The sequence below is a fragment of the Nyctereutes procyonoides genome, unplaced genomic scaffold (assembly GCF_905146905.1).
Source record: "Nyctereutes procyonoides isolate TBG_1078 unplaced genomic scaffold, NYPRO_anot_genome, whole genome shotgun sequence".
Lineage (NCBI taxonomy): Eukaryota > Metazoa > Chordata > Mammalia > Carnivora > Canidae > Nyctereutes > Nyctereutes procyonoides.
In genome coordinates this window covers 98,487,502-98,509,573 of record NW_026575125.1, presented here as the reverse complement: position 1 = coordinate 98,509,573, position 22,072 = coordinate 98,487,502, and the positions used below count along the sequence as shown (strand labels likewise).

The window sequence follows — 22,072 nt, the reverse complement described above, 5'->3', positions numbered from 1 at the left end:
GAAATATGTTGTATACACTGATTTTGTATCATACAACTTTACTGACTTCATTTATCAGTTGTAGCAGTTTTTTGGTGGAGTCTTTCAGGTTTTCAATATATAGTATCATGTCATCTACAAATAGTTTTACTTCTTCCTTACCTGTTTAGATACCTTTTATTTCTTTTTTTTTTTGTCTGATTGCTGTGGCCATGACTTCTTTTTTTTCTTACAGATTTTACTTATTTATTCATAAGAGACACACAGAGAGATACAGATATATAGGCGGGGGGTGGGGGAAGTAGGCTCCACGCAGGTAGCCCGATGTGGGACTTGATCCCCGGATTCCAGGATCACGCCCTGGGTAGAAGGTGGGCACTAAACCACTGAGCCACCCAGGCATCCCCAGGACTTCTATTTATCCCATGTTTAATGTTCCTTTCTGTGAGTTTGTATGTGGTACTAAGACTCCTATTTTAAAATGTGTCATTTCTGTCGTGGAACTGATGAACATGTTCACTAAATTTGCCCAAGTATAAGTATATTTTCTAGAAGTGCAGTAGCACACATTGAGAAGGAAATTGATTAACCAAAGCAGACTTTGACTTGTCCATGTGAGTTTGTCATTTTAATTATTAGATTTTTAATACCATCAAATCAGTTAATGGCACCAAAAAAACAACTGCTCTTGTCAGAGAGTAAATAATGTATAGTCATTCTAGTGTGAAGGTTGTTTTTGTATCACATTTCATTGTGCTATCCTGTCTGATTTATGACTGTAACTAACTGACCCTGGCTCTGGCCCCTATCTGCTCACACAGTAATTTTAAGCCTGTCCCTCTCAAAAAGACACTGCCAAAGTATTTATGGGAGTCCCCAGGGGTTACCATACATGAGCTCTGAATTAGCCAGACCACCATCACTGCTGCTGATACTGTGCCTCATTCTATCAGTGATGCTGCTGCTGCCGCCTTGCCAGTTTGCTATATCCTGTTGATTATTTCGGTTATTGATGCTCTCAATCCTCATAGAACAATGGACCTTGACAATCAACTGAAAAGTCAGAAGGGGCAAAGATTTCTCCTTCCTGCATTATGTTCCCTTAGGGGAATCTCATAACACAGTTATTCGGGTCCTGTGATATTACGAAGTTTAGTCAGCTCATTTGCTTTTTGCTCATAGTCCTAATACCCCAGAGCACATATTTGCCCAGTCAGAGTAGTTGGGTTGAGATGGATTTAGGCAACAACAGCTATCCTATAACTGTAAACTCTGCCTGCCCCTCATTCTCAGCCCTTCTTGCTAAATCGAATTCGCCAGACTTCTTTTTGCTCATTGGTGGATTCTTTCCCAGGGGCCCTAAAATCTGTTCAGAAACATGTCTTCAGCTGGAGAACTCCCAGGGGCCCTAAAATCTGTTCAGAAACATATCTTCAGCTGGGTTCTCCATACATTCAACAGAAATCCAAGAAGAGATATGGCTGATGTCCTTTGTCAGAAGATTTTGTACTAGTACAAGTCAATCAATGTAATTGGCTTGTGGGTGGAGAGTGGTAAAGAAAATGGTAACTTAACTCCATCTGCCAGATGTAATTGAATCCTAGATATGGCCCAATTGGGACCATGCTGTTAAAGTATGTTTACATCTCTCAGCTGTATGCCTGTGAAATTGTCATGGCCTGGAATGTCTTGTCCCTCCTCTCTCCAAATCCGTATTTGCCCATTTTCAAAACCTTTATAAAAGTTTACCTTTTTAAAGAAGACTTCCTCAGTTAACCACATCTGATCAAAAAATAATTTCTGTGCTGCACATTCCATGCTTCAATTTTATGTTGATGTAATATATACTTTAAATATATTTTAAATGTTCCTTGTTCCGTCACTGAATAGATATTTATGAACACTTACTACATGCTGGGGATATTGCAGTAAACAAAACAGACATGATTCCCTGCCTTCATGAACCTGACATCCTAGTGGGAGAGATGACAAAGAGGTAAACAATCAAGCAAGTTAATTTCAGATAGTGATAAAGGATATGAAGAAAAGCAAGACAAGGGGATAGAGAGTGAAGGGGAGGCAGGCTAACTACATAGGGTGGCCTGAGAAAGCTTCTCTGAGTAGGTGACATTTAACTCAGCCCTAAAAGGTAAGGAAGCACTCATGCAAACAGTGTTCCAGGAAGAGATAACAGCAAGTACAGAGTTCCCATACAGAAATGATTTTAGTGTGCTGGAAGAACTGAAAGATGTTCTCAGGTTTGTTGGAGCACCATGAGTATGAGGTTCACTTATCATCTTCTCGGATTCTGGGTTATAGTCTCAATTAGACTGTGCAATATTTAGGACTAGGATGCAGAGGCCAGGTTGTTCTTTCTCTATCGTCTGTTCTGTCTTTTAATTGGTATGTTTAGATGATTTATATTTAATGTAATTGTTGGTATATTTGGATTTACATCTGCCATGTTTGTTTTGTTTATTCTGTGTTTATTCCTTTATTTCTCTCATCCAGCCTTATTTTGGAGTAAACATTTTTAGTATTCTATTTTAATCTACTGTTGTGAACAATATTTTTAGTGATTTTTCTATGTGTTACAAAATCCATCTTTAAATTTTAACATTTCTGGTAATTAGTTAACTTTTTAAAGAACAGTTTCACATTCACAGAAAAATCAAACAAACAGTACAGAGTGTTCTCTGTTACCAAGCTCTACTCCCATACAGTTATCCCTATTATTAACATCTTTTCTTGTGCCACATTTGTTATAATTAACAAACCAATATTGATACATTATTATTAACTAAAGTCTACTTTACATTAAGGTTTATTCTTTGTGTTGCATGGTTCTGTGGGTTTTGACAAATGCATAATGTCACTATTATGCATACTGTATTTACCATTACAGTATCACACAGAATAGTTTCACCACCCTAAAAAGTTCTTGTGATCCATCCAGTCATCCCTCTATATCCCCAAACTCCCGACCACCACTGACCTTTTTACTATCTCTATAGTTTTGCCTTTTCCATAATATCATATAGTTGGAATCTTATATGGCCTTTCAGACTAGATTCTTTCACTTACCAATATGTATTTAAAGTTCTTCCATGTCTTTTTGCAGCTTGATAGCTCATTTATTTTCATTGCTTGAGTAACATTCCATTGTATGGCTGTACCAAAGTTGTTTGTTTATCCATTTACCTATTGAAGGACATCTTGGTTCCTTCCACCTTTTGGTGATCAAGAGTAAAGCTGCTATAGACATTTGTGTACTGTTTTTTTTTTCAGACATAGTTTATAGCTAATGTGGGTAAATACCAATGAGCACAGTTGCCAGATCATATGGTAAAAAGATCATATGGTAAAAGTATGTTTAACTGTGTAAGAAACTGTTCAACTGTTCCCCAAAGTGGATGTGCCATTTTCCATTGCCATTAGCAATGAATGAGAGTTCCTCTTGTTCTGCACACTTGCCAGCATATAATATTATTGGGTTTTTGGATTTTAGATATTCTAAGAAGTGTGTAGTGGTGTTTCACTGTTGTAATTTGTAATTCCCTTATGACATATGTTGAGCATCTTTTCATATGCTTATTTGCCACCTGTATATCTTTTTTGATGAGGTATCTCTTTAAATCTTTTGCCCATTTAAAAAATTGGTTTGTTTTCTTATTGTTGAGTTTTAAAAGTTTTTAAATTTTTTTTGGATATGAATATCTTTACCAGATATGTATTTTGTGAATATTTTATCCCACTCTGTGGATTGTCTTTTCATTATCTTAGCAGTGCCTTTTGCAAAGAACACATTTTTAATTTTAATAAAGCTCAATTTATCAATTTTTTCATATATGGTGCTTTTTGTGCTGTATCTAAAAAATCATAATCAAACTCAAGGTCACCTAGATCTTTCTCTATAATAGCTGTATGAAGTCTTTATCAGATAATCCCAACATCTGTGTCATTTCTTGATTATCTTTTTCTATATCAACCAAGATTTTTGTGGTCGTTCATATGTCTAGCAATTTTGGATTGTATCATGGACATTTTTAATATTACATTTTTTTATTTTAGAGAGAGAGAGAGAGAGAGAGAGCGTGTGCACATGCAAGTGGGGAGAGGAATAGAAGGGGAGGGAAAGAGAGAGAATCTCAAGCAGTTTCCTCACTGAATGTGAAGTCCAATGCAGGGCTCAGCCTTGTAACCCTGAGATCATGAACTGAGGTGAAAACAAGAGTTGGATGCTTAACCTACTAAGCCACCCAGGTGCCCCTGAATATTATACTTTGAGACCCTAGGATTTGTTTAAATTCTGTTGAGCATGTTGATATTTTTATTTTTAATCAGGTTATCAGGCTATTCATCTGGTTTAGTTCAGACCACAAGTTCCAACACTTCTTCTGTGGCCTGAAGTTCCTATGTCAGTTTAGTTTCTAAAACTTTTGCAGTACTATATGAATCTGTCCTGCCTATGTGCCATCCAGTGGCCAGACTGGAATCTGAGTAATGGCCTGTTTTTTTGATTCAGTTCTTGAAACTGAATTTGGTATGCTGATTCAGACCAGATCCACACATACATGCCTGGGGAGTGAGAGTAGGAGTTCATAAGCAGCTTTATAGGGTTACATTTATGAGCTCCTCCCTCTCTTCAATATCCTCAATATTTTATGGTTCCCTGGGGCTTTCTTTTTTGATATTTTGATGGGAAACCACCTACTTTCATGATTGTCCTATTGCCAGGGTCAGGCATCAAGAGGACAAAGAGAGAATAAAAAAGTAATGAGCTTAGCCATCTTGGAACTATACCTCAACCAGAGGGAAAGAAAAGTCCTCTCCAGAGTTTTGGCTTCTGCAGTTTTCCAGTGTCTGCTGCTTCCATTGTTATAGCTGTAGAATCACCTAGAGATTGAGATACTGTGAAAATGAGAAAGAAGGAAAAGAAACTAGGGTTTTCTTTTACTTTATGATCATAAATAATTCCTTTTCCTATTCCTCCATCCACAACTAGAGAGCTTTTGGGGGAGCTTTCTCTATCTGTACCATAGTGTACACTTTTGGGTTTCTGACACTTTGACTACTGGCCAGGTGATTTAGGAGGGAAGAATATGGTAAACTCACTGCTGGGTTTGTGATGCCTCAAATTCTGGTGTTCTTTCTATCCCTGATATTTACCTTTCAAATAGATGCTCTATGTATATTCTGCCTGGGTTTTGTGATTAATTTCAATGAGAGAAAACTTACCTGGGGCCAAATCTCGAATCCATTTCTTTAGGATAATTTGGATTTGTTGCAGGAAATGTTTCATTTTCTTTTGCAATCAAAGCAAAGTGAAAAAAAAACCCAAACAATTAAGACTTAATTAACTGGAACTTTTTTAAATTTTTTTTTTAAATTTTATTTTTAACTAATCTCTACACCCAGTATGGAGCTCAAACTTACAACCCTGAGATCAAGAGTTGCATGCTTCACTGACTGAAACAGCCAGGCACCCCTTGATTTACTGGAACTCTTGAGTACAAGACATATTTCTTGTTGGTTACAGCAATTTTAAGATTTCTTTGGGGTGATATCTTAAGTGCAACAAACATTCTGCTCATTTTGATGACCTCCTCTTCCATTATGCCCCACATTGGCACATACAAGATGGTGATCATGTGTAAAAAGCTACTATACTATGTGGCAAAGTGAGATTTCAACTCAAGCATGTTTAATAGCATAGCCTAAGTTCTTCACCACTAAACTGTGCTGCCTTTTAAATTTAAACAAATACTGCCCCACATCGAGAATTTTTACTGACTGTGTTACATTTATTGTTCACTTCCTTGATCTTCCTTCTCAAACCCTGTAGGAGTATACTTCTCTATCCTTTTAATATTGAGGTTGGCCATGTAATTTGCTTTGGTCTAGTGGTGGTTGGACTATGGTCCCCCACTCCTTGACTTTGGGCTTAGCCATCTGACTGAGGAGACATGGCAAGAGCAGAGCCGTGGAATGTGTTTTATGATTAGGCTTATCTTTTGCCCTTCTGCCACTACCATGAAAAGAACATGTCCCAATGATCCTGCTATTCCAGGGAAAATGAGAGACATATGGAGCATACCTGCACCCATCCCAAGCTTGGTGCCAAGCCCACATAGACCTAACCTAGGTGAGTGACATGTGAGTAAAAATAAATGATTATTGTTTCATGATTCTGAGTTTAGGGATGGTTTGCTACATAGAATCATTGTGGCAAATGACAGATTAATTATGGCCATATAAATATTTGGTTGAGGACATCTTATGTTTCCACATGAAATTTAAATGAACGTATGATTTTTATTTAAATTTTAAAGACTAGGGATATTGTAATCTTTAGTTTCTTCACTGCTTACTATTTCCAGGCCTGTTTTCCTCCTAGAAGAGTTCTTACTAAGGAATGAGATTTCTTCTTTTTATCACCAGCTCTGCTAGTTCTGCCAAATTCTGCTAGTTTTATTTGGGGTTTCAGAGCATTGTGGAGCCATATAGTGTGAGTCATCAAAGTACCTACTTCCTTAAACTTGATTTGTTATTCTTGGTCCCCATTGTAAATGCAGCATCATCATCCCTATAGGTCTCTCTGCATGGTTTCTGCTGACAAAAAGCCACAGATAATAGAGTGGTATACTGGTGCATTCTTCATGACTCTGTTTCTTCCCATGTGGTGACCTCTAGAATGGGATCTAAACAGACTTAGGCTTGAATAATACTTCTATCCTTTAATGTATGCAGGACTGTAGATAAACTACATATTGTCTCTGAGCTTCAGATTCCGCATATGTGAAGTGGGATTATAATATCTGTCCAGCCTCCCTCACGGCATTGTTCTGAGCTGCAGGAACTCAGTAAAGGTTAGAGATCTTATGGTTCTTGTTATTTACTTGAGTATGTTCAGCAAGCTAGGAGCTAGTAGTAGTCACCACCAGTTCTTTTCTTTATATGCCTTAGGAGAGGGATATTTTGGGAAGCTGGGGCATGGTAACTCCATTTCACTACCTCTGGCTCCCGACACACCCTGGGCTGAGCAATGTCACTCTGCCCTCTCTACCTTTTTTCCTCCACCTGGGAAGGAGCATCCTAATCACACTCGCCATCTGTCTAGGACTCAGAGAATCCTATTTCCTTGACAACAGAAATGTAGGTATCCAAGTGACTTAGCTTTGAGGCACTGAAACAGTAGCAGTCAGCTCTTGGTATTACATTGCTCTAGGCTTCTTAGAGTTGTCTCCAATAGTTTATCAAATGCAGAGTATGTGTCCTAGAGACTAAAGAAAAGATGTCTAGCCTAGTTGTTTTCTATCAGATGTATGGGCCCTAAAGTTGTTTTGCAAAATAAGGCAGCTTTTCTATCTCATTCTTAGTGGTCTTTTAGAACCATACAACTTGTAAAGCCTGGAAAAGGTTAATATTTATGATTGCATCTGCCCTTTGGTTCATAAGCTTAATTGGTAGGACTTCACATTGGAAGAGAATTCTATTATTATTTACCATATGTCAAGTGCTTTACATTTTTTATATCATTCATTCAGATTTAGTTATGACATCAGCCCTTTTATTCTCATTTTACAGATCAGGAAACCTAGGCTTAGAGTAAATAAATTAACAGAGTCAGTGGTTATACCCACATCTGTCTGAATCCAAAGCTTATGTATTCCATGACATCACACAGCTACTGGTTTTTTTTTTTAATATTTTATTTATCCATTCAGGACAGACACAGAGAGAGAGAGAGGCAGAGCCACAGACAGAGGGAGAAGCAGGCTCCATGCAGGGAGCCTGATGTGGGACTCTATCCCAGGACTCCAGGATCACACCCTGGGCCAAAGGCAGATGCTAAACCACTGAACCACCCAGGGATCCCCTACACAGCTACTGTTTGCATTTTGCTTGTGCTTTGTCATTCTGAGGGTATGGTAATATGTGTTCTACCATCATTTTGATCAATAATGGCTAGAGCCAGGATATGGAGTCAGACAACCCTGGCTTTGAATTCTATCATTTATCTACTGTGTGATCTTAGAAAATTCATTTAATCTCTCTGAGTCTCAGTTTCCTTATGGGACTAATATAGCGTTTCTCTCATAGAGTTTTGGAGAGATTAAATGAGATGATACATGTGAAGGGCCTTGTGTGGTGTCTAGCATAGTCCTAGTATAGATTAAGCATTCAGTAAATATTGGCTGAAAAAATAATCTGTCTCAAAGTAGAAGTATCATTGGAGCCCAGATCTGTTTGCTTTAATAGGACATCAGCAAGTTCTTGAGAATTTAGTTATAGGATGTTAAAGCTAGACAAGATCTTAAGCTTGGTTCATACAAACTCCTCATTTTGTATATGGTGAAACTGAGGTTCAAAGAAGGGTAAGGACTTGAATTTGTGTTATACTCTACTGCTTCAATTGCACTTCCTGATAAACTCAGTTACCTTGGTCAAATTCATGTTTCTTTGTCTTACTTTATTTGAAACTGGCAAAAATCTCTACTCTACCCTTCTATTTACTGGGCCTAAGATTTATAAGGAGAAAATGGAGATTTTATTTGTGATGAGAAAAGTGTGTATTTCCTCTAGTATGCCCCTCTTTCTTTCTTTTTTTTAAAGATTTTATTTATCCATTCATGAGACACACACACACACACACACACACACACACACACACAGAGGCAGAGCCACAGGCAGAGGGAGAAGCAGGCTCCATGCAGGGAGCCCAACATGGGACTTGATCCTGGGACTCCAGGATCATGCCCTGGGCCGAAGGCAGCGCTAAACTACTGGGCCACCCGGGCTGCCCTAGTATGCCCCTCTTTCCCATACTCCACATCACTCTCATGGTTTTGAGGTGTTTTGCAATTCAAGGAGTCTCCTCTATCTCTGGATATCTCTTTACCTTCTGCATAATTGTCAAAAATTCCTTGTTTTGTGTCCCATTCCCTTTGGGACCTGTTGTATGTCAAATTTACCTGATAAACTATAGGTTAATATGTTAATGCTCTAATGTATTACCTTTCTCATATATCATCTGCATATTAGCAGGATGCTTCCCTCAAAGAAATGATGTACAGTGGAATTTCATGCATGAAGGCATTAGGTTATGGAGGAGAGAAGTTTGAGTAGGTAGCTTTTTCATACCACCTCAATGGCCACTAGAAAATATCTATCCTTTGGAGCCTTGTTAGAGAAAGGCAATCTTCTTAGGGTTATATGAGGCATAGCCTTTCCTTGTTAGCCTTTTGCAGCAGTGGGTGGGCAGTAGTAGTAGTTGCCACAGCTCTTGGTGATGGTGCCTGGATTGCTTGGGTTCTGGGGTTGGAAGTTAGCATTTGAGACCTTTTGTAGAGTATTTAATGGATAAGGATTGAGATGGGTTTGAATCTGGATAAAATCAGCAAGAAGAATCCTGTTAGAATCAAGGCCAGGGGCAACTCCTGCCATTTCTTTGAAGGCAGTAGGACTCCAGACATCACAAAATTGCTGATACTCATCTTCATCATCCTTTCCATCCTCATCAGGAGAGTCAGAAGCATACTGTACTGGCTGAACATAAAGGCTGGACCAGCCCTGGTAATTGGCATGAGAACTAATCCTTCCCCATCAGTATTCATAGTGAGGCACTGGAACAGCGACTCTTCTTGCATTACCATAGTGCTATGTCCCCTTTTACTATTAGTCTCTGCATGTAAGAGGAAGGGTTTGTAGGCATTGTCTAGTTTATCTCTGGTGGGAGTAAACTTGCCTAAGACTACAGAGAAAATTCATGGCTTAGTGAGGGCTATAGCTTAGATCTCCTGATGTCCTACTTTGTGCTTTTTCTTGTATACCACAGTGTGCCTGTTGTGTGTGAGCTCAGACAGCACACATGGGTGGCATGGTTTACAGAAGACCTCTGGTTTTTATGTACATGGTTACATATGTGCACACATGATGTGTATGTGTGTGTGGTGCATAGAAGAGGGGCTGTCAGATACCTCATGCATTTTAACAATCATTATTACATATAATAGCTATTATATCTTAACTATCATTATCATAATTGATAATATTTTATATATACATAAGTTCATATGAGGGCCTTGAGACTCAGTAGCCCACTCTTCTTAGTTCACTGATCAAAGTTTATAGAATTCTTTCATGTCCCTCAAATCCTTATAACAATCTCATAGGGATCAACATTGTTGTTAATGTTGTTATTATTATTATCCCAACCCATAGATAAAATAATAGGTTTAGAAAAGTTGAATGGGTGGACCAAGACAGAGGTAAATCAGTGATGGAGCTGAGCTGACCAAGTCCAGTGCCCATACTTCTACACCAGAGCCTCCTTCCCAAGACCTGCAGAAAAGATATTAAAGGGGGCATAATTCCTAGGTAAGCATTAGACCTGCAAGATCAGATTCAGGGAAAAAGGGGAGCTTGTGTGCAAGCAGCACATGCTTGGTAGTATGAGCTGAGGACAATGGCATCTAAGACTTTACTTGTTGACCAGTTCTGTTAGGACCAGCCATGCTCACGAGAGTGCCTCTTTTCTTTTTCTTTCTTTTTAAAAAAAATATTTTATTTATTCATTCATCAGAGATACAGAGAGAGAGGCAGAGAGAGAAGCAGGCTCCATGCAGGGAGCCCGATGTGGGACTCGATCCCGGGTCTCCAGGATCAGGCCCTGGGATGAAGGCAGTGCTAAACCACTGAGCCAACCTGGGCTGCCCAAGAGTGCCTCTTTTTATCTCAGTTCCTTTCCATGTATGTTCAAGAATTCCATCTAAATAAAATTAACAAAAATAATGAATTCAGATCAACATGAGAGGCCCAGCTTTGCTATGAGGACATAATATAGCAATGTATTTGAGAAACAGAAGGTGGAGGAAAGGAGAGAGGGAACATGAGAAAGGGAGGGAGAGAGACATGAAAGTATTTGACAGGTAAGATCTGAACATATAAAAAATAGAGGTAAAAAGCAAGCAGCTGTGTGAGAACAAAGGAATATTCTGCTGTTCCTTATTCTGCTTGCTGCCCAGACTCTTCAATTGCAGCTTCTACTAAATAATAATGTGGGCTCTCTCTTTGCTCCCAGCTCAAAGAGAATGAAAAAGCAGCAAAACACTCAAAGGTACAGTACAGCCACAGATAAAAAAAAATTGATGACACGGAAATCAGCCCCATCCCATAACACACACACTTCGGCAACCCCTCCTGGAGAAGTGAATGATAGTGAATATAATGAACAAAGAAGAAAAGGACCTTTGAGCTAAGATGAGGAGAGGAGCCTTTATTTGGTTCCCTAATGGGGTGTTTTGATGCTTGCTAATGTCTATAGTGCTCAATTTTACAGCAGAAATTTGGAGTGGAAGTAGAGGCTAGTTAGTTCAGTGTCTCAGTTCTCAATAAGACACAGCTATCTTAGGTGTGAAAGTCATACATCAGATACAGTCAGACATTAATTTCTAGGTTTTTCTGCAGATAATAAAAGTTGAAGAAGAAGTTGGACCCTGGGTTCTACCCATTTTGGGAAGACATGAAATGGCCAAATTAAATTCTAGTTTTTAGAAAGGAAGGAATGATGGATTCATTGTATGAAACACAGACTGGCAAACTTGATGTCAGTCTTAGACAATGATTCTAGAAATGCTATTAAAGGACAGTTTAAAATCGCAAGAAGAGTTAGGTCTGATCAGTAGGAGGCAACACGGGTTTGCTGAGAAGTCATGTAATGCAAATTTCATTCATTTAATTAGTTGAGTGATGGCTCTGGGGAATGTACCATACAATATATATATGTGGCTGTCATCTAGGGCTTTAGCATGATTTCCCATGATATATTTGTGGAAAGTGTGACGATCTGTTGTCTCACTCATGTAGTTATGTCAATTAGCAGTTTGTTGAAGTGATATAACAAAAATGTATCCATACAGATTTGGACACTATTGATATAATTATTTCTAGTAACAAGCTATAGGGTTCTATTCTCAACCTTGTTCTGTTAAACATTTTTATTCATGACTTGGTTGAAGTCATAAAAAACAGGCCCATAAGATTTATAAAGGGATAGTACAATGGAAGCCAGAATTATGATTCTGCAAATTTTGACAGATTTGGTAGATGGGCAGAATCTGCAAGGTGAAATTTTATAAATGTAGCATAAAAGACTGGGAAGATTGTTAGAACTCATACAGCAATTCGGCAATGTGGCAGGATACAAAATCAATGCCCAGAAGTCAGTGGCATTTCTATACACTAACAATGAGACTGAAGAAACAGAAACTAAGGAGTCAGTCCCATTGACAATTGCACCCAAAAGCATAAGATACCTAGGAATAAACCTAACCAAAGAGGTAAAGGATCTATACCCTAAAAACTACACAACACTTCTGAAAGAAATTGAGGAAGACACAAAGAGATGGAAAAATATTCCATGTTCATGGATTGGAAGAATTAATTAATTAATTAATTAATATTGTGAAAATGTCTATGCTACCCAGGGCATTGTACACATTTATTTTTATTTTTTAAATTTTTATTTTTATTTTATTTATTTATGATAGGCACACAGTGAGAGAGAGAGAGAGAGAGAGAGAGAGTCAGAGACACAGGCAGAGGGAGAAGCAGGCTCCATGCACCGGGAGCCCGACGTGGGATTCGATCCTGGGTCTCCAGGATCACGCCCTGGGCCAAAGACAGGCGCTAAACCGCTGCGCCACCCAGGGATCCCGCATTGTACACATTTAATGCAATACCTATCAAAATACCATGGATTTTCTTCAGAGAGTTGAAGCAAAGCATCTTAAGATTTGTGCGGAATCAGAAAAGACCCCAAATAGCCAGGGGAATATTGAAAAAGAAAACCAGAACTGGAGCATCAGAATGCTGGATTTCAAGTTGTACCACAAAGCTACGATCATCAAGACAGTGTGGTACTGGCACAAAAACAGACACATAGATCAATGGAACAAATAGGGAACCCAGAAATGGGCCCTCAATTCTATGGTCAACTAATATTTGACAAAGCAGGAAAGACTATCCACTGGAAAAAGGATAGTCTCTTCAATAAATGGTGCTGGGAAAAGTGGACAGCCACGTGCAGAAGAAGGAAACTAGACCATTCTCTTACACCACACACAAACATAAACTCAAAATTGTTGAAAGCTCTAAATGTGAGTCTAGAATCCATCAAAATCCTAGAAGAGAACACAGGCAACACCCTTTTTGAACTTGGCCACAGCAACTTCTTGTAAGATTCATCTATGAAGGCAAGGGAAACAAAAGCAAAAATGAATTACTAGGACTTCATTAAGATAAAAAGCTTCTGCACAGCAGAAGAAATAGTCAACAAAACTAAAAGACAACCTACAGAATGGGAGAAGATATCTGCAAATGACCTATCAGACAAAGGGCTTGTATTCAAGATCTATAAAGAAGATCTTAATGTGAGACAAGATTCCATCAAAATCCTAGAGTAGAACACAGGCAATGGCCTTTTTGAACTTGGCTACAGTAACTTCTTGCAAGATACATCCATGAAGGCAAGAGAAACAAAAGCAAAAATGAACTATTGGGACTTCATCAAGGTAAGAAGCTTCTGCACAGCAAAAGGTACCGTCAACAAAACTAAAAGACAACCTACAGAATGGGAGAAGATATTTGCAAATGATGTATCAGATAAAGGACTAGTATCCAAGATCTGTAAAGAACTTATTAAACTCAACAGCAAAGAAACAAACAATCCAATCATGAAATGGGCTAAAGACAGGAACAGAAATCTCACAGAGGAAGACATAGACATGGCCAACAAGCACATGAGAAAATGCTCCTCATCACCTGCCATCAGGGAAATACAAATCAAAACCACAATGAGATACCACCTCACACCAGTGAGAATGGGGAACATTAACAAGGCAGGAAACCACAAATGTTGGAGAGGATGTGAAGGGGGACCCTCTTGCACTGTTGGTGGGAATGTGAACTGGTGCAGCCACTCCGGAAAACTGTGTGGAGGTTCCTCAAAGAGTTAAAAATAGACCTGCCCTACGACCCAGCAATTGCACTGCTGGGGATTTACTCCAAATATACAGATGCAGTGAAATGGCAGGTCTCCTGCACCCCAATGTTTCTAGCAGCAATGTCCACAATAGCCAAACTGTGGAAGGAGCCTTGGTGTCCATCGAAAGATGAATGGATAAAGACGATGTGGCATATATATATATATATATATATATATATATATATATATATACACACACAAACAATGGAATATTAGCCATTAGAAAGGACAAATACCCATCATTTGCTTCGATGTGGATGGAACTAGAGGGCATTATGCTGAGTGAAGTAAGTCAATCGGAGAAGGACAAACATTATATGGTCTCATTTATTTGGGGAATATAAAAAATAGTGAAAGGGAATAAAGGGGAAAGGAGAGAAAATGAGTGGGAAATATCAGTGAGGGTGACAGAACATGAGAGACTCCTAACTATGGGAAATGAACAAGGGGTAGTGGAAGGGGAGGTGGGCGGGGGGATGGGGTGACTGGGTGATGGGCACTGAGGGAGTCACTTGATGGGATGAGCACTGGGTGTTACACTATATTTTGGCAAATTGAACTTCAATTATATATATGATTGTGGGGAAAGTCCAAGAAACTGATTGCCCAAATATGGAGTATGGCATAGCAGAGCTCATATAAAGAAGGCTTCGGGGCTTTAATGTTCAATGAGCTCAAAGATAAATTAGCTATGAGACATGTCTATGTGTTTGTTTTAAATATCTTTTTTTAAATTAAAGTAGTCATGCAGTGTTATATTACTTTCAAGTGTACTACATAGTGATTCAACAATTCTACATATAGAATATTATACTAATATTAATATATTAATGCTAGTACATTCTATAATATATATAGAATTAGAATTCTATAAATTACTCATTGTTAACCATAATAAGTGTAGTTACCCACTGCCACCATATAAAGTTATTACAATATTTTTTACTCTATTCCTTATGTTGTACTTTTTATCCCTGTAACTTACTTATTTTATAATTAGAAGTGTTTACCTTTTAACCCCCTTCACATATTTTTGCCTGTGAGTGTGTACTTTTTGTGACACATTAATATGGTGGTTCACACACTTGGCTTCCCAGGCTGCAACCCAGATCAACTGCATAGGAATCTGTGGGGGTAGGGCCTAGAAATAAGTATATTTAAATCTCCCCAGGTGATTCCAATGGGAAACCAAAGTTGAGAACCATTGTGATAATAGAATGTGAGACAAGTGATAGTCTAATTGTAATGTGTATTGTTCTAACTAGAATGTTGCACTTAGTCTTGGACAATACCTTTTACAAACTGGAACCCATTGGGAGCAGTGTTACTCAGACTGTAAGGGGGCCTGCAGTCATACAAACTATGCCATCAGGAACTGCTGAAGGAACTGAGTGTGAGCAATCTCAGGGAAGACATAGAAGTTGTCCTCAAATGAGTGTGCCAGAGAGATCACCCTTATTCTATTTGGCTCCAGAGATGAGAACTAGAACCAAGAAGATGAAGTAAAATGGAGGCAAATTTTAATTCAGTGAAAGGAATAATATTCTATGAGGGCTATCTAAAGATGTAGTAGGCTGCCTCAGAAAGAAATGATTGCCCTATAATTTGGGAACTCCAACTCCTATGGCTGCTTAACCAGTTGGTGAGAGTATGGAGAAGTCTTGTGTTATTCAAGATTCTTTTTGTGGCACATAACAGAAGCCCAATTCAAAAACTCAAAAATAGAGTCAGTTGTATCATATAACAGGGAACTGACTTTAGTGAGGGCTGATTTAAGGGATCAGTTGATATCAACAGGCTCTTTTTTGCCATTTATTTTGGGCCCTGTTTGTCTTTGCTTTCCTTTATTCTACATTTAGGCTCCTGCCACATGGTGTCCTGGCAACCCCAGTAGAGAGAGAAAATATTTTCTGATACTTCTTAAAAGAGAAACACTGATTCTAAATGGACCCATGTTGTCAGAAAGAGGGTCTTTGTGTGTGTGTGTGTGTGTGTGTGTGTGTGTGTGTAGGACAGGGGAACTGGTGCATGAATCAGAGTCTTGGCACTGGATAGAGTTGAATAAGTGAAGATCCCTCTTAGTTCTGGGTTTTTAATATTTTTGACACCATAGCCAGAATGCAGCAATAAGTATAGACTACTGAGCTCATCAAATATAATCTTTTCTGTAGTCAGGCCCATCTGTTTCTCATGTTCTTCCCCATTCACAGCTTTGCTTGTGTTGCTTAATCTTTCTAAAAAGACCTCCACTTACTACTCTTTAACCCACAGTTCAAGACTCATCTCAAGTTTTGCGTCTTCCTCTGTTGTAGCTGTTCCAGACCACTCTGATCTGCACCCCTTTGAACTATTACAGTACTCTTCACAATTACATATTTCCTGATGTCATGCCTTGAATTTTTTCTGTTTTTCAATGAGTTAGTCATACAAACTGTGTATTATACCTAAATTGAGAAGTAGGGTCAATGCCTTTTCCTTGTTTATTCTTCCTGTGCTTAACGTAGAGTTGAGAATATTATATGGGCTTGTTCATTCAAATTACTGATTGATGGTCATTTTTAAAATATAGCCATCCCTTTACTACTATGTGTGAAATCTCTGTCTTGCAACTAGTAATGGATTAAATGGCAAAGATGGGAGCATTGCCATCAGAGGCCTTCTGGAGAAATAATTTTACACTACTGAAGAGGGCATTGTTACTCTTTCCTACTGGCACAAGCTCTTCTCCATGCTCATGCTGCCAAGCTGGTTTCCTTGCTTTTGGACTCTAGGAATGGGTCGGTTTCCTGATTAGGACTTTTTAAGATTTTATTTATTTATTCATGAGAGACACAGAAAGAGAGGTAGAGAGACACAGGCAGAGGGAGAATCAGGCTCCATGCAAGGAGCCCAATGTGGGACTCAATCCCAGTACTCTAGGATCACACCTTGAGCTGAAGGCAGACACGCTTAACCGCTGAGCCACCCAGGCATCCCTGGTTAGGACCTTCAACCACTCACTCATTACAGAATAATTTATTAGTCACCAATGTTATTCTAAGGTCTGTTCTAGTTAGGGGGGATATATAGAATGTCAGTTCTAAGGAACTTGCAGGGAGAAACAGAAAAACAAAATTAGATAATTATAATATAGCATAATGGGGTTCCAATTCTGGATTAGATGAAATAAGCATACTCTACCTTCCAGTTTTGTATATAGCTATAAAGACTGAATAGAATGAATAGAACATCGAATAGTCTGAAAGGTAAATAGTAGCAGATTGGGAGGAAAAAACAGAAATCACACTATCGCTGAACTGGTGAGTATGCCACTTAAAAATTTTGCTATACTCTGGCCCGAACTCAGCATACCAGAATCCAGTTAAGTGGCCATCAGTGAGCAGACAGAGCTCTAGGAGAAGTGATCTAATTCTGGCTTAAGAATGGAAAAGGTGGTGGGGGGGGGGCAGTCCGGGTGGTTTAGCATCACCTTCATTCAGCCCAGGGCCTGATCCTGGAGTCTCCGGATTGAGTCCCACATCGGGCTCCCTGCATGGAGCCTGCTTCTCCCTCTGCCTGTGTCTCTGCCTCTTTCTCTTGTCTCTCATGAATAAATAAATAAAATCTTTAAAAAAAGAATGGAAAAGGGAACTACTAACACTTAGTGTGGAAATCTTCCACTTTTTTTTAAAACTCTTTTCTGTTTTCTTGTGCTCTGACTCCCAAGAAATTCTGTGGAAATAGTGGGCAGCAGTTGATAATTGAAGGCTGCAGGGGCTAAGTCTTTGAGGACAGGGAATTCTCTTTTCTTTTTGATGGATCTGTGGTTCTAAGAGGGTTGGGCCAATTTCCATTGCTTTTTTCCTCTTTCTGTACCCTATTGCTTGGACCTAAACAAGGGCACATTGCAAAAGTGAATAGCAGAGTAGGATAACTAAACCTCAGCTTTCAGGCCAGAGGACTGAACAGAAAGAGCCTCAGGGAACCAGAAAGTTCTGAGGAGATCACAGAAAGGGAGAAGCTTGGGAAAGTGACCTTATAAAGTTGTTTATGAACTCTAGAGCTCAACCCTGAGTGAACATGTCTGGGTTAGACCCTATTTAGCAGACTAAAGTCTTCAAGAACTAAACAGACCACAACCTAGATCCCAGACTATTCACTAAAAGGCGGACATGTGAAACATACCTGGATAGTGCTGTAAAGGCTTTGAAAATGGAATGGACTTTGGAACCACAACCCACAGTAGTTGGATCAGAACGTTGACTGCCTGCTAAAACAAAACCATCAGTATCAGCATTCTTCATAGGGTTTAAACAATTTTCAAGATCTGATAAGGCAGCATCTAAATTATCCAGGATATAATCCAAAATTATTAAGCATATAAAGAATTAGAAATGTCTTAACTCACATGAGAAAAGACAATCAACAAATGTCATCCTAGATGACAGATGTTGGAATTATATGAAAAAATTTTAAAGCAACTATTATAAAAATACACCAATAAGCAAGGGCAAAATCCTTGAAAGAAATGGAAAAATAGAAAGCCCCAGCAAAGAAATAAAAATATATAAACAATCACCAAATGAAAGCTAGGAAAACTTAAAGCATGGCAGCTGGCTTCTGTCATGGCAAATGATCCCAATGGGAGACACAGAAAACCAAGATGGAAGCCACAGTCTTTTTTATAACTTAATGGAAGTGATATACCATCACTTCTATCCTATTTGTTAGAAGTGAGTCATTAAGTCCAGGCCATACTCAAAGGGAAGCGAATTAAACTTCACTTCTTGAAGTGGGAAAGTATCAAAAAATTTGTGGACATATTTTTAAAACCACCACAAGGGGAAGAAAGATTATTCTAGGAGGGGAGAATTAGATATGCGGAAGCAACAAAATGAGGCAAAGAATTAAAAGCAAAGAATTAAAAATGAACACTGGGGCTGTTTCTGTCTCTATTTACTTCAGTTGGACTTATTAAGTATTGGTTGGTGTAAAGATTCTCTGAATGTCAGATAATCCCCCAGACTTCTACGTACCTGTCTTGTCTATTTGGGGAAGGCAGCAGGTCCAAGTCAGTGCCTTCACAGTAGGAGATAAATAGAACCTGCAGCCCCCGTAGTATTTTGTTTTAGGATCTTTGAATAAAAGGAAGAATATGAAAAGATACTTTCTTTTAGTTGTAGGTGTATGCCTTTACAGTAGCATGGAAAGGTAGCCTGGAATTTTTAATTGGAGGCTTATTGTCCTTGATAATACTCCATTCTGCCACTGTTTTTCATCTTCTTAGTACCTAAATCATTGTAAGTCAGTTCTGCTATAATCTCTGTTTTGAAAACTTGAGTTCCAATGTGATTGATATATTAGGGAACAATTTGAGCATGACATGAATTTTGTGTTTGCTTGAGCATGATTCCGTCAACAAGAAATATTAGGTAAATGCAGAAAACTACACTCAGCTGAACTGAGTGGTTTGATAATACACAAAATACACCCTTAAACATCTACTAGCCATAGCCATTCACATTTAGTGTTACAACTTTCCATCTGATTTCAGATAAGATTCCTTCCGCCACTTCACAGTAACTCATAACCTGCTATGCCTACATCTATAAGCAAACTTTAGGTGTTTTCAAGGTGAAGTTCCATATTTATTGTAGTATTTATGTATTTCTTAACCATTAACATGTGTAAAACTGTGCTGCCTTTCCTATCTGGTTTTTAAATGCTACTGATTTTTTTTATTGTTGTTCTTCTAACCCCATTTTCCCATAAGCCCTGTGGTTTTCATTGTGCAATTTTGCATAGTGTTGTAATTTTAAAAGGATATGCCATATTATAGTATAAATGACTGAATATATATTTATTTATATATTATATATATTATATATATTAACTTACCTAGGACAGTGTATTTGGGTGGACTTAGCAAACAATGAAAATCAAGTCAGTGAAGATTCTGTGCTGCAGAGGCAAAAAGAAAAAGAAGAGAAACACTGAAGTACAGTGGAGATGCTTAACTTTGGTGGTGGACCATTCAGAGCCTCTATCTAAAGACTCCTCTGATGGATTTCCACACTAACAGTTATTTGGTGTTCTGGCTTCAGGATCTTCGGTTTTTCTGACCTTGAGCTTCCTCTTCCACAGCAAGCAATTCAGTTTCTTTGGAATATGTTGCAGTGAATAGGGTAGTGAGACATTGTCAAAATACTTGGATTTTATGCTCTTGCTTCTCTGACCTTGAGCAAGGCTAGTAGTTCCTTCCAATTTCATATGCCCTCTCAGGACACATCTTTAAGACCTGCTAGGGACTCTTGACTTTGGATCTGTGGCACGTGATGCTGAGGTGGTCATAATCAAGTTCCAAAGTGGTCCAGGGCATTTGTAATATAGAACCTCCTTCTCTTGGTACTTGGACTACATTCAAATCCATGGGAGGAGGCAGGGGTAAGTTTAATTCTTTACTCCTCATTCTCTTCCTTTTCCTCATTATTCTTTCTCTTCTTCATCTTTATTGAGGCAGTGCCATGTAGTAGTTGAGGATTTGGGCTCTGGGCCTACCCTGTAATGGTTGTATGACCTTAGGTCACATATTTAACTTTTCTGCACTTCTATTCCTTCATCTTTAAATTGAGATGATAACAAAACCTACCTTATAGGCTTGTTGTGATGAATGAATGAGATAATCCATGACAAGCACCGAGAACTGGGTTAGTAGATTTACACACATGTTCTTAATTGATACCTAAAGTCTAAGGAGATTATATCCATTTAGAATCAAGTGGAGATTTTAAAAAGTGGTTCTGAGCTATTAAATTCTGTCAGTGGGGAAGTGTAGTTGCATTTAACCACAATTCTTCAGGAATCAGCTATTGAATAAAAAGGGCACAGATGTGATTACAGTTTCTATTAATGAAGCTTATAAGCATTCTTTCATTAACTACTGCTCATACTCTTAGGGCCAAGGCTGCCAATATGAAGATGCTTCTATATAACTTTGGGTAAAGAGTGAATATTGAGGTTACATAACTGTAACAACAGAAACATATTTTAGGCTGGCCCACTAGTATATTAAATCAAATGTTAAATGAGACTGTAATCTAACCTAGGGCAGAAATTTTGTTTTTTTGTCTTATATCTCATCAACATCTACTATAGTGGTTTTCATACATAGGTGATTTTGTCCCCCCAGGGGACATTTGGCGATGTCTGGAGTCATTTTTGTTTGTCACAACTGGGGAGGAGGCAGCTGCTACTGGAATCTAATGGTTAGAGGCCAGGAATGCTGCTAAACATCTTACAGCACACTGGACAGTCCCCCACAACATTTATCTTGCCTGAAATGTCAATAGTCCTGGGGTCAAACCCTGCTCTAATGCAATGCCTAAATACAAGGGACATTGTAGCCTCTTGATAAATGTGTATTGAATTAATGATTGAAGTTTGGGGAACAAAAATGTGATTTGGTAGCAGACACATGTTTGGCAGACAATTTTATAAAGGAGTGGTGAGAAAAACTGGCACTTAGCTAATTGGTGTCAGCATGATACAAAAACTAGTGTTTGCCCTGTTCAGGCATCCAGTAAGATTGGTCTGTGCCTGGTTCATATGGTTGCTAAATATTTTGAATAACATCCCTGGAAGGTGGTATATTTTTTAGAAGTTATAGATAATTGCTTCTGGAGATAAGTTGTCTTAGAAAAACCACAGAAAGAGTGAACAGACTGAGTTTGCCTTTGGGAAGTAAACAGGAGGTGGAACAGAGTAGCTGTGAATAAATCACACTGTTATGGTAAGGATAGAAAAAGTTTACCAGTGCTCGCTTCGGCAGCACATATACTAAAATTGGAACGATATAGAGGAGATTAGCATGGCCCCTGCGCAAGGATGACACACAAATTCGTGAAGCGTTCCATATTTAAAAGAAAAGAAAAGAAAGAAAAGAAAAGAAAAGAAAAGAAAAGAAAAGAAAAGAAAAAGAAAAGAAAAAGTTTACCATCCTGGTGAAAGAGAGAAAACCAGAGCAATTTATTCCATAGTCCTCCATCTAAATCAAGGCAACAGTTTCCC

At 38.5% G+C, this 22,072-nt stretch overlaps 1 protein-coding gene and 1 non-coding gene across 2 annotated transcripts in view; both read left to right on the top strand.

The window, feature by feature from the left end:
* The window catches only part of SMARCA1 (SWI/SNF related, matrix associated, actin dependent regulator of chromatin, subfamily a, member 1), a 312,201-nt gene that overhangs the window by 246,242 nt on the left and 43,887 nt on the right, over positions 1–22,072 (top strand). The gene's annotated exons all lie outside the window — the stretch shown is intronic.
* Positions 21,818–21,924, top strand: LOC129519039 (U6 spliceosomal RNA). Its single transcript, XR_008666336.1, has one exon. It is a non-coding gene; the product is annotated as a U6 spliceosomal RNA (small nuclear RNA).